General features: G+C 37.3%; 1 protein-coding gene across 1 annotated transcript in view; it reads left to right on the top strand.

Moving 5' to 3' along the window:
• The first annotated feature begins 7,318 nt into the window (after positions 1-7,318).
• Positions 7,319-12,689, top strand: part of LOC105386690 (protein piccolo) — a 49,583-nt gene continuing 44,212 nt past the window's right edge. Inside the window, exons 1-2 of the mRNA XM_038120207.2 lie at positions 7,319-7,597; positions 8,274-8,563. The gene's annotated coding sequence lies outside the window, so the exon portion shown is untranslated. The remainder of the gene's footprint in view (positions 7,598-8,273; positions 8,564-12,689) is intronic.

Genomic DNA, 12,689 nt, shown 5'->3' with positions numbered 1-12,689 from the left:
AACTACCTCTACCACCAAAACCTCGCCGACAAACTCCAGGATACTTCACAAGAGTCCTTTATGAACAGCATTAAATTAAGCCATAAATCTGGTAAGAGAGATGCTAAGACCTGCAATTTTATCATCGAAGTTCTAGCACTGATACGCAACGCCCTCATATCCCAAGGAAGAGTATTTCTTAACTGGTCATCCTGCCCTGTAAAAGATTTCACAATTGTGACCAGGTGCTACAAGTGCCAGCAGTATGGCCACGCGGCCAAGTCGTGCCGGGAGACGGTCGCTACGTGCGGCCACTGCGGGGAGAGAGGCCACGTGCTGAGTGAATGCACCAAAAAAGCTGAGCCGCCAAAATGTGCAACCTGCCTCCACTTCAACAAGCCCTGCAATCACAAGACGGGGGATGCCGAATGCCCAGCTAAGGTTATAGCCCAAAAACGTTACATTGCGTCAATTAATTATGAAGACGTCTGAAGGCGCCTCTTATTAAGTAGTCAAAATTTTAACTTATTCATGTGTAATATTATATACTGTCTTATATCTTAATTTAATGAACTAGATTATTTCTACATAGGTATTAGAACTCACGGAACTGTCCTACTAACCATAATAATTAACCCGTACCTAAGCTAATTTACTCATAAACAATTATTAAACTAAATCTAGACAGACTTGAGGAAGAATTATATAATATACCTACTTAATACCTATCGATCTTGACACGCTTTACTAATAAATGATGATACGGTCACCTCTGCATGTTGTACATATTATACAATTATTCAGCAAACAATTTTATTTCTTCTTTGCACATTCTTTTTTTACATAATTTTGCCTTGTTTAAACTTATTTATAAGATGTTTTGTAACTAAGATTATTTAATTAGATGCTTAAGTTCTTCTTTGTAAGATCTTTTTAATCTGAAACACAGGAAAAACTCTGTTATTTCCTAGTTCAGAGCAGTATTTCACCTACCTTTAGCATTAAGATTTGACCTATTTTTAAAATACGACCTATAGTTTTCTGAATAAATATTATTATTATTATGTTGTGTCGTTTCCATCTCGGGACCATAGGGTCCCGGGCATTTGGAAGGCGTGCATGGGGCCGAAGCCAACATGTAGAGGCCCTTTTGACAACATTAATCTATATGAAATGTGACACTAACCGACGATTTTCCCTGTGAAAACTATAGAAGTGAACCCAAGGAAAATCCCCGGTTAGTGCAGGACTATTGTAGGATATGGAGAAAACTAATACAGGGTTATGGAATGGGGTGCTAAATGGACTGGGTATCTGCTGGGACTATGGAAGGACTATGGCCCCTGCCTGGACCTATATGTTTCACATACGGATAAAAAGGCAGGTGGTGACTCGCACACACATTAAATGGGCCCCCCACAACAGTCGCTAGCACATTACAGTGACGTAGCAACAAGAGGGCAACAAGGCATGAGGTGCTGAGGGTGGAGAGGTATACCAAGGCTCTCAGAGCAATCGCGGATGCCGGTCAAGACCCCTACAAGCACTTACTGGATATACTTCCTTCCTCCGAGCATTTCTGCTCTAGCGGTACACCACTCAAGCCAGCCAATGAAGGCAAGCAAGAGGTGGGAGATCCTGTTCCTCGTCAGTGTTCACTCTGGACAACCAATAAAGGCAAGCCAGAGATGAGAAACAGGGGTTCTCCCCGGCATCGGGTGGGTGGGGTCGCTAATGCCCAACAGCTCGCCACAAGCTGCCCTGCCGCATTATTATTATTATTATTATATTTAAGCTTTGTATAATCTATTCTTGTGTACAAATAAAGAATATTCTATCTATCTATCTATCTATTTTACTTAGATATTTTTGTTAGTAACCAACCTACCTACTGTTACCAACACATAGAGATCTCAACTATTACACAAACCCTGACTCCCCAATCCCGTTCCAAGGACGATCCCACCATGGCAGAGTAAAATTGTGAAACAGAAAACGGTTCCATTTCTCAGTTTCAGCAAAACCATCAACGTTTGTTCTTGTTGGTCTTAGATAACAATACGATCAAGATGGAGTGTCAGTGCAAAAGAATCGTCTCGAAAAATAACACCGCGCTTCTACCACTGAGCTCTTATCCTAACTAATATTATAAATAAGTAACTGTGTCTGTCTGTCTGTCTGTCCGTCTGTCTGTCTGTTACTCTTTCACGCCAAAACTACTGAACGGATTTGGATGAAATTTGGTATACATACGGTCTAGACCCTGGGAAAGAACATAGGCTACTTTTTATCCCGGAATTCCCACGGGAAAACTTTTTAAGGCGAAGCGAAGCGCGCGGGAACAGCTAGTTTTGAATAAGTTCGGCTATAACATTTGTGAGTTTATTCATTGTATGGTTGTTGGGTTGAACTTAAAACGGTTTGACAGTAAACAAAACGCGGATAGTTTTTTGCTTTGTTTTTGTACCTATGTGACACACCATCTAATTCGCACATTGTTAATCTAAGTTGTAGGTCGTTCCCACGGTGCTCTCATTACGATGCGCAGACGCACAACATTACGTCAGATAAACCTTTGCTATTGTTACACTGCTTTACACTTTGTTGGTGAGCTTAGGTAGGTATAGGTAAGTCCTACTTTGTGTAGTCTTTTGGTTTTGTAATGGAACAAAACAACAGTAAGTACTTACTTGCCTTCAGTTCTATCTGCATCATAGGTAAGTAAATAATAAATATTATGGACTGAAATAGGTATTATTTATTTGGAACTTATTGAAAAGCTAACTGTATAAATAAGTATTTTACCTATCCTAACTATATTATTTATTATTATTTTATTATTAATATTATAAATGCGAAAGTAACTGTGTCTGTCTGTCTGTCTGTCTGTCTGTTACTCTTTCACGCCAAAACTACTGAACGGATTTGAATGAAATTTGGTATACATACGATCTAGACCCTGGGAAAGAACATAGGCAACTTTTTATCCCGATATTCCCACGGGAAAACTTTTTAAGGCGAAGCGAAGCGCGCGGGAACAGCTATTTCAATATAAAATTTAGGCAAGCTTCTTAATTGAGCTTCGCTTAGCCTTAAAAGGTCTTCCCGTACTTTGCTACACACATTTTAAATTTAGTTAGACCGTAATTCGGCATGCGGAGTGCGAGTTTTTACACTTTTTGGTAATGAATGTAATAAGTAGGTAACTTAGTCGAGTCGGGAGTGTCTCAACCCAGCGGTAAGTACACGCACTACACTAGCTCCGCGTCATACAAATTTGAGTTAATTATCTCTACATTTTGTTTTGTTTAACGAAACATAATAATAAATGTTTATCTTAAAAGTGGACTTATTACTGTTTACCTCTGAAGGAAGGCCGTTATGTTAACATTAATTAGCGCCATCTAGTAGTGCATCCACAAAAAGTCTGAAAAGCGCCACCTAGCGATTTTTATACTAACTTTTATTCATACGATCACGCACGAGATAGCGCTGCATGAATTAGTACCTACAGTTTACGCTAGATGTCATTAAAGTAGTATATTTGAATAAAAATATTATTAGAATGATTGTAATATATCTACATTTGATAAATTAAATAGAATGTATTTTTATTACTGCGATGCCATAATCTTATCTAATGCTACATTTTCAATTTATATTACTTAGGTACTTAGATTGTTGGTGTTCTTTATATTTAACTAATAAGTTGGGACACTTGGGAGTTGGGACAGAAAAACTTACAGAATTTTCAACCTACGCTGCTCATAATTTTTTCAATAAATTATGGTTATACTATTTACAAAAAAATGTAGTGTATTAACAAGAAGAATAGATACAGGCAATAGGTACTTACTTCTATATTTACGTTTATTTTACTACCTTCCAGTGTTCATGAATTTCGTTTTGTAGACCCATCGACCAAATCGACTCAGTATACACACAACAAGGAACATAAGTACTTAGGTATGTATTTCTCTTAAGAGAAGACCTATAATCATCCCACAATACTACTCGGAAATCAGCCTGCGTAGTCCAAACTGTCCAAACGAAAATGCCAAAAGTTACCTCAAAACTGCCATTTTCTTTGGCCGAATGGCGCGTTTTTACTCGCCGCGTATTGGTGGGCGCGCGATGACGTCATCACGTCCCACGCGGTCCCAGTGACGCAAGCGGATCGATGGCTATATGCGTCTCTTTCACTCCTGGGGGGTCACTCTATGAACAGACGAGCGAACGAACGAGAATTGTCACGCTTATAACAACGAGATACAGCTGTGGTTAGCGCAGCGCTTCGAAGCTTCGGAAAAACAAAACTGCAGCGCTAACCACGGTTCTATCGCTTTGTATTAAGCGTGCTGTTAGCTTGTCACTTCTCGTACGTTCATTCGTTTCTTTAGAGAAACCCCCTGAACTTACTGGGATAGACTATGTTTTGCCTCGTTCTAGCAAGTATGAATGCTGGTTATAGTGGGCGGTTGGGACCGTGCGTAGCGGGACTCTACTGTTTTTAGTATTCCATATCAATAGAAGGATATTTTATTTATTTACCTAGAAAATTTACCCTGTACCCTACTAGCATTAAGGTTGACTTCGTACTTATTTATTTGTTTTATGTGCAATACTAATTAGTAAAGATTAACAAACATCCATCCATACTTACAAACTTTCGGGTTAATAATGGGTATTCTATAACTTAGTAAGTAAAATCTAGCAAAAGACGGACCGTAGCCAAAAATAACATTACAAAGATCAGACTGAAAGCAAAAAATGCCATAAATAAATATCGTAGAGGCAAAAGCCGCATAGAACTAGAATAATTTTACTTAGTAATAGGCTGTTCCAGACATTCTCCTACATCGCTAGGTTCACCATCATTTCATGATAGTGGTTGTTCAGTCGAATCCATAAATAATATAAAATCCATTTGAAAGAAATTAATTTATTTTTATAATACACAAATTAACAAAACAAACAGTATTAAGTAAAGAAAATAAATGAATAAAAAGTTTTAAAGTATGTTTCCCGGTGCTGAAATGGGTTCTAGCTCAGCTTCCTGCTATGGTAAGCCATGATTGGGGCGCAGATAGTGAAGGCAAATTAAAAGACACTTTATAATTAAGTATGTATTGAGTAGTGTTGCCACGAATAGTGAATTGGCCGAATACCGAATACCGAATATTCGGCGACGCTGCCGGCCGAAGCGCCGAATATTCGGCCGCCGAATATTCGGCGCTACAACCTGTTTTTTTGTTCCTGGAACAGCTTTGAAGAAGTCGCTACAGATTATATGAGAAATGCTAATTATTAGGAGGCAGAATGCTGTGGCAAACGAGTTGAATTTTTATTTGATAATAGTTCGCCTAGATCGGATGTCCGATCCTTACAAGTGGTGGTCAGCAAACAAAAAACAATACCCAAACCTTTTGAAATTTGCAATAACTTATCTTTCTTCACCTGGAAGTAGCGTTTATAGTGAGAGGTTATTTTCTGATGATGGTTACAATGAAAAGCGCAATCGCGGGCTACCAAATGCTGAAATGCTCGTTTTTATCCAGCACAACTGTTGTGATTTGGAAATAAATACACAATTTTGATTAAAATAACAAGTCATTTTTTACATGATTTACTATTCGGTATTCGGCCCGAATAGTACGCACTATTCGGCCGAATACCGAATACTGAAAAAACTGGCCGAATAGGCCGAATACCGAATAGTTGCCGAATATTCGTGGCATCTCTAGTATTGAGTGTGTAAGTTTACTTAAAAGTAAACATTGTTATAATCGGTTTTTTCTACGAGGTCTATCTCTAAGTATTCAATCTTCCAATCTTAAGAAGCATAGACAAATTATAATACATTTTAAGTAGTCATTAAATATGTTTGTTTAAAAATTTATAAATTGACTTTACTTAGTTATCCTCAAAAGCTCTAAACGCATGTGCACCCTACCTGTCGCGTAGGCGGTTGTTTTCGCCAGTCTGTCCCCGGTCTAGCCTCGCCGGCGCCTGCAGGTCTATCACTCCTGAAGACTTCAGCCGACGCGGCATCTGAAAATATCACTGAAGACTTCGATAGTGGTAGGAAATCTTGTAGCAAAATTCTAAGATTTTTCACGAGAGTTTTCACTTAACTTTGGTTTTATACATAATGCATATATACGCATCGCCAGATTTCCTCATCCAGCCACTACCAATGTATGCTTTGTGTAAAGTAAGCGTCCACCTCTCGGTATCGTACGTTTATTATTATTTTTATTATTATTTATTCTATACAAAGAATATTGAATGCGATGCGTCCGTTGCGTATGATGCTGAAAGGTGGACGCTTACCTTCAATTGACTATACTTTTGGTCGGTTCTCGACCTACGGCTTATTCTCGTTCTTTAAAGAAATTGAGTAAATTCAGAGCTCCTTGAGGAAAAGTTGGTCAGCATGGCAGTATTATGGATATAGAGCGATGGCAAGTAGTATCAAGTACCTATGACAATTTAATAAATTCTGCATGATGAAAATTAAACGTTCAAAAGTCGACATATCCCGACGTGCACCCCAAATAACAATTAGAACCTTATTTAGAGCCACAAATTATATCAATTTAACCTACGCTCTGTTGTGAAACATTGTGAAACTCTGTCCGCGACTCGTAAACGCTGCCAGGGGCTTCCCACGCCCACATGTTTAAATAAACTAATAAAACAACAAAATACGCCTCACTTGTACACAGGTTCTTGCTTTCTGGTTTATCTTCCCGCCTACATAGGCACAAAGGGCATCAAAACACTATTTAAGTTTATGTTTATTTTTTACGGAAAATTATAATAAATCGGTTGATTTCGAAAGGAAGTTGTTGAAAAAAGTTACACTATTAAAGTTTTATAGCAATTTTTGTGCATAGCATGTATTCGTAGCTCGTAGCATGTGTCGCGTAGCACTTCGTAGCCACTCGTAGCTGCTATGAAAATGCCTTACCTTTATTAATTACCTTAATTACCTTTATTGTCAATACCAAGGAAAGCTAGGTACTGGCGAACTAAGCAAAAACTGAATACAATATGAATAAAATTCTTTAACTTCTCTTTCATAAAACAAACGCCAAACGCTGCCATACTCCAACAAAATCCAAAGAAAGGCAGACCAAAATTCAAAGAGTTAACGACTGTCGGCAAATACGCATTCAAGGCATCATTAACTCGCGCGACGGCGTCCGATTATTGTGATAGTTTAGGAGGTAAACATCCCGAGAGCCGACCGTCTATACATGCGCGGAGGTTCATTGTGGAGCCCAGCGCGCATGCGCTGCCTGCCTCCGCAATACTGCCTGAATCCTTCAGTCAGCCACAAGCCTTCATAACGACGCGACGCGCGCAACCCCCGCGATCAAATCTCACCGTGAAACTCAAAAAAACGCATCAAAACCGACGTCCCATGCGAAAACGTACCCAAAACACATCTGTTTTGACGCCAAGTACGTTTTGGTACCACATTCCGAGTGCTAAAGTGCTTTTTCGGGCCGCAAATGGTAAATAAATACTTGGTGTGCCATAGTGAGTTTGTGAATGAATTTAAGATGGTGGACAGAGGCGGTTGTCAGTGGAGAAAAATCGCTTATCACTGGTAGGGTTTGTTTCTAGTTAATTGGTCGTTTTCCTCTTGTTTATTGTGTTTTTTTGGAGATATTAATGATTGTGGTGGGCTGGCTGGTTGGTTGGTTGTTGTTGGTGAGTGAAGGGGCTGTGTGGGTATGAATGGCTGTGACAGCGACGTACGGCTAACGTCAGACTGATAGCAGGCGGTCGAATTGAAAGCAGACTGGTATTTTTAGAACCGTTGACATATTTGGATTGAAATCTTTGTCTCGGCTGTAACTGCTCTATGCTGGACCTTTACTTAGTCAGGTTTTCTCTTAATTCATTATAGTGGCTCCTAGATATTGGTTTGTTGTGTGTTTTTGTTATTGTGGACATGTACAAATTGTACATACATGATTGACTGACTATTTCTGGTGAAGTTTGAAGAGTATAGTTTATTAAACTGTATGGTAGTCGTAATAGTGATGAATAAATGAATGTGCAAATAAGAAGATAGTTAGATAAGTATATCAATACAAAACAATGTTTGCCAAAAATTAGTTTAAATACCTAATCATGATAGAATTTATTTATTAAATAATAATTTTAAAAAAAATGTAAATAAAGACGCAGTTTTAGGACGATAACTACACGATACCTTTTAGGAAATAAGTTTTTGACACTTCAAATATACTCGTACTCACGTTTTGACTTTTCCCTAGGTTCATCGAAAACTAAACTACAAAGTAAAGTGGAAGCAATGACAATTTCAGCATAAAAGGAGGAACAGTTATCTTGTAATAAGCACAGCAAACCAAATATGTGTCCTAATAATAATAAAACTCTAAATAAAAACATAAATAAGTGATTGGTGGAGAGAGTGAAACGATCAGCCAATAGTGGAAGAGCTTATTAAGACGCACCAATCGCGTGGCAGCTGGCCTGCGCCCGCGCAGCATGGCGTGAGACGCGAGCCGCGAGCTGCACCCTCTGACAACGCAATATGATACAGGTAAGACTTTGAAAACCTTTTTTAAATAACTAACTCCTACCTTACATCAAACTACACTATAATAATACACTTGCGAGCTGAAAGCTCCACTGAAAAATGCCGACATCAGATGGACCCAATTTTAAAAACATCTAATTTAAAATGTTAACACAATATTTACGTTTTTGTTGGTAATATTCTGATGTATGTTACTGTTATATGAACTTCCATAACCATATTGCAGGCAGTTTCAGCCGGTCTAATTCTAATACCGTTTAGGTAATTGGGTCATTCTACCAAACATCGATTTTTATGTTCGCGTGAAATAACTCTTAAAATATAATACCTAGACGTTAATAATGTACTATCACAATCAAGCCGGGATCGTGTTCTATGTGTTCTCCATAAAATATAATGAAAATTTTCATTATTTATTGAAAAAACCATATCGACACTATGTGATTTGTCACGTCGTGTCGATTGTTCGCGAGCGTGGTAGCACGGTTTGAGCAGCTATAAAAAAATATTGTGTAGAGATAGGATTATATTTCACATAATAAAATAAATTACAATACTTTTACTTATTCATAGTTAAATATTATATTTTTCCAACAATTAATTAAAAAAATACAGACCATTCTACAACCGTTATAAAAAAATTGTCACAAATGTCGACGTTCATAAATCACGATTTTATGAAGGTAAATATTTTACTCTGTGAACATATTTTTTTATTAATGGCAACTCTAAACCACACCTGTCATTGCCAAGTCTAAAATTTTCGTGGGGAATGAAGAGTTTTTTTGTAATTCAAAATTCAATATACGTTCTACACCTGTGTCAAAGTTGACCTGTCACAAATGAGGAGGCTATAAAAAATAAATAGATCATTCAATTACAATTTTTGTTACTTGACTTAGTGAGTATGAGAGTACTTAGCACATTTTTAAAACATGCACAAGTTTAACATCATATTGAAGCTGATATGGCGTATTTTGTCGATGTTCTCACTAATGTCGATGTCACACGTGATGAAAAATTGTTCGACAATTGTGATTTTGTTCGACACGAGGTGACAGATGCTTCTAGGACTTTGTTCAAATATCTATTAACTGTGTATTTTTTTTTCTATTGCTTATTGCATTCACTAATATAATTGTTTACCGAGATAAATATGTCAAAAAAGTTAACAGATGTATCAAACATGCGATGCAGGCGTTATTATATGTCTTGTCGACACTTGTGATTTTATTTGATCGACACAAGTGACTGTAGCTTGTAGTGTGTTGTGAAATTTCTGTTAATTATACTATATAATGTACCGATCTTTTTACCTAGGTACCAAAATAGGGGTAAAGACGAAGTTAAAGCACAAAAAATACACGGTTTAAGTAATAAATATTAAAAATGAGTAAATTAATGCTAGAATAAGAAATTTGACAAAAACAAGACAGTAATTATGGAAAATACTTAAAAAAAATAAAGTTTTAAAAAAAAGGAGGCACCAGGATTAATGCAGATTATTTTAGACCATTAAAGGTTTACGATTATCAAATCAAACTTATTACAAAATGTGCTAAGGAAAAGACAAGGATGAAAAAAGCGATGCTGAGATTATTGATCTAAATAAAAATAAAATATTTGGAATAATTGTCCCAAATAATGTATTATTTTCATTTAATATGATTCCGATGACCTTGATTCATATTTATTTTGTGGTCACCTAATAAAACCTAAATTTCCACCATCAAAAAATTTCGACATTTGTGAAGACACTTTTGTCGAAATTTTTAATATATTTTTTAAACTTTTTTCAAAATATAATTTCAATAGACAAAAACATATTATGGTTTATATGTAATGAGAATAATATTATAGAATAAAGTTGAGAACCTTAAATGATTATTTTATGATAAAAAACATGGATTGTATCACCCATGTCGACTTCATAGTCACTCGTGTCTATTTAATAAAACAAAAAGTTCATATTTTTTCCTAAAATAATACTACTATATCTCAGATTTTTTTATTTAATGTTCCCATCATTATGTAAAAGTTAAAAATCTACTTCAATATGCGTAAAAGATGATTTTGTTTTTATTTATTTTTTTAATCCGTACGGTAGAATTACCCAATTAGGATTAGGTTTATTTGGTGCTATTGTGACTGGTACTTTTTTATTGTATTTGTAACCAAAATCTCTAGGTCCTAGGTACCTACTAGTAGAGCTGCTTTAGGTTCACCTAATAATCTGCTAGTATATTTTAGTAACATCACGACCCATTACGTCCCCACTGCTGGGGCACGGGTCTCCTTCCAATGAAGGAAGGGTTTTAGGCCTAGTCCACCACGCTGGCCAAGTGCGGGTTGGTGGACCCCAACACAAGCAAGCTTGTGCTGAGAGAGTTGTCGGGTAAGTGGGCAACCCGACTGTCAGATGTTTTCAAGCCGCCCGAAGGCCTCTGACTAGGCTTAACGACTGCTGCCGAAGCAGCAACCGGGACCCACGGCTTAACGTGCCGTCCGAAGCACGGAAGCGTCCAGAAAAGCACCACTTGAAATTGGTCACCCATCCAATGGCTGACCGTGTCAGTTGTTGCTTAACCTCAGCGATCAGTTACGATCACTGAGGCCCGCTCGACTACGGACGCTTCTTACGGACGATATTTTAGTATGTTTGTGGATATTTTATAAAAGAAACAGGTGATACTTCGACCGAGGGTTCCCATTTCGTGCATGCAGTTCCTTAAAACCTGACCTAGTTGACAATGCCACAACAACACTAATAAAATATCGATTTGAATTGTAATAACAAAAATAAACCTCCAAGAATAACGGTTTCAGCGGAGAACGCTTATTTTAGACAACCTTCACCCCGGCCCGGGGGCCTACTCTGACTTGACGAAGGAAGGAGCCTCCTCGAGTGTCACATCAACTGAGTATTTATCCTCATTAGGGCTAATTTTTCAATAGTCAGATAAAAGTTATCTGACGAATAATTCTGATGCTGTCGGGACTGAATGTTTGTATAGATGGTCAGATAACATTTATCTGACCATTGAAAAATCAGCCCTTAGACAGGACAGCAACAATTATATTCGTCAGATAACATTTATCTGACTATTGAATATATATAATTCCAAACAAATCGCAAACTGTCATTTTATATTTGGACCTCAATCCGAGATTTCCGAGGGTCCGTTAAAAAAACGTATAAGTAGGTATATATTAGCATTAAGTACTGCAGTCAAATCTTTTAATGCAATACGCGAATTTTATTAAAGAAAAAAAAACAACTTTGGTTTCGTAGCGGTGTTAATTTTATCATTGCATCTGCATGACATCACTCGTTCGGTAGTGTTTTGTAAAGCTATTATAACCATCCTGGACTCCGAATTCGTAATTATAATAGAGCATCCGAGCTCTGAAACTAATTTTTTCGTTAAAATCAGAGTAGACCCCCTGCAGCTAAGCAGTTGAGAGATGTCGTGGTAGCGGCTTCCCACATTCACTACCACCGATGCCTTGATGGTGACCCAAATTCCAGTAATATGTATGCAAATAATTTGGCTGTAACGTTCAATAATATCATGAATAAAAATCCTTCGGGTTTACTTACTTCAATCGTGGACTTGTTTTGAGTTTCATTTTATAACAAACATCTATTGGCGCCCAACATGGCTTGAAAATGAATTACAATTTTATTTACGCTAATCATTGACATATATCTAATGAGTTCGAAATAGGTACCTTGTTTTATTAAGGCAGGGGGCAGTGACGCCTATGTCTAGCTATGGACGATACCATGATGATAATAATGCTATACATACATAACTAAAAGTAGCACAGCGGAACCCACTAACATTTGGCGCCCAACTAGGGGCCATAATGACCCACGTTGGGTGCCAAAGCTACGTTCAATTTTCGCAAATCTACAATGACCAAAACCTTTTTGGTATCGTAGGTCAGTACACTACATTTTTATTTAGTTATTCAGCAAAATGTTGATAGTCGTATAAGTAACCAATGTCAAAGAAATCCATTACGTATTTATTGTATTCAGTATGTTTTCAGTCTATATTTTGATCAAAGCGTCCATAATTTGTAAATATTATGTGATAAAAGTGTTTGTGACGTAGGCAGCGTC

This window comes from Plutella xylostella, chromosome 14 (genome assembly GCF_932276165.1).
Source record: "Plutella xylostella chromosome 14, ilPluXylo3.1, whole genome shotgun sequence".
NCBI lineage: Eukaryota > Metazoa > Arthropoda > Insecta > Lepidoptera > Plutellidae > Plutella > Plutella xylostella.
The sequence above is the reverse complement of the archived record's forward strand: the minus strand, read 5'-3'. Positions and strand labels throughout refer to the sequence as shown.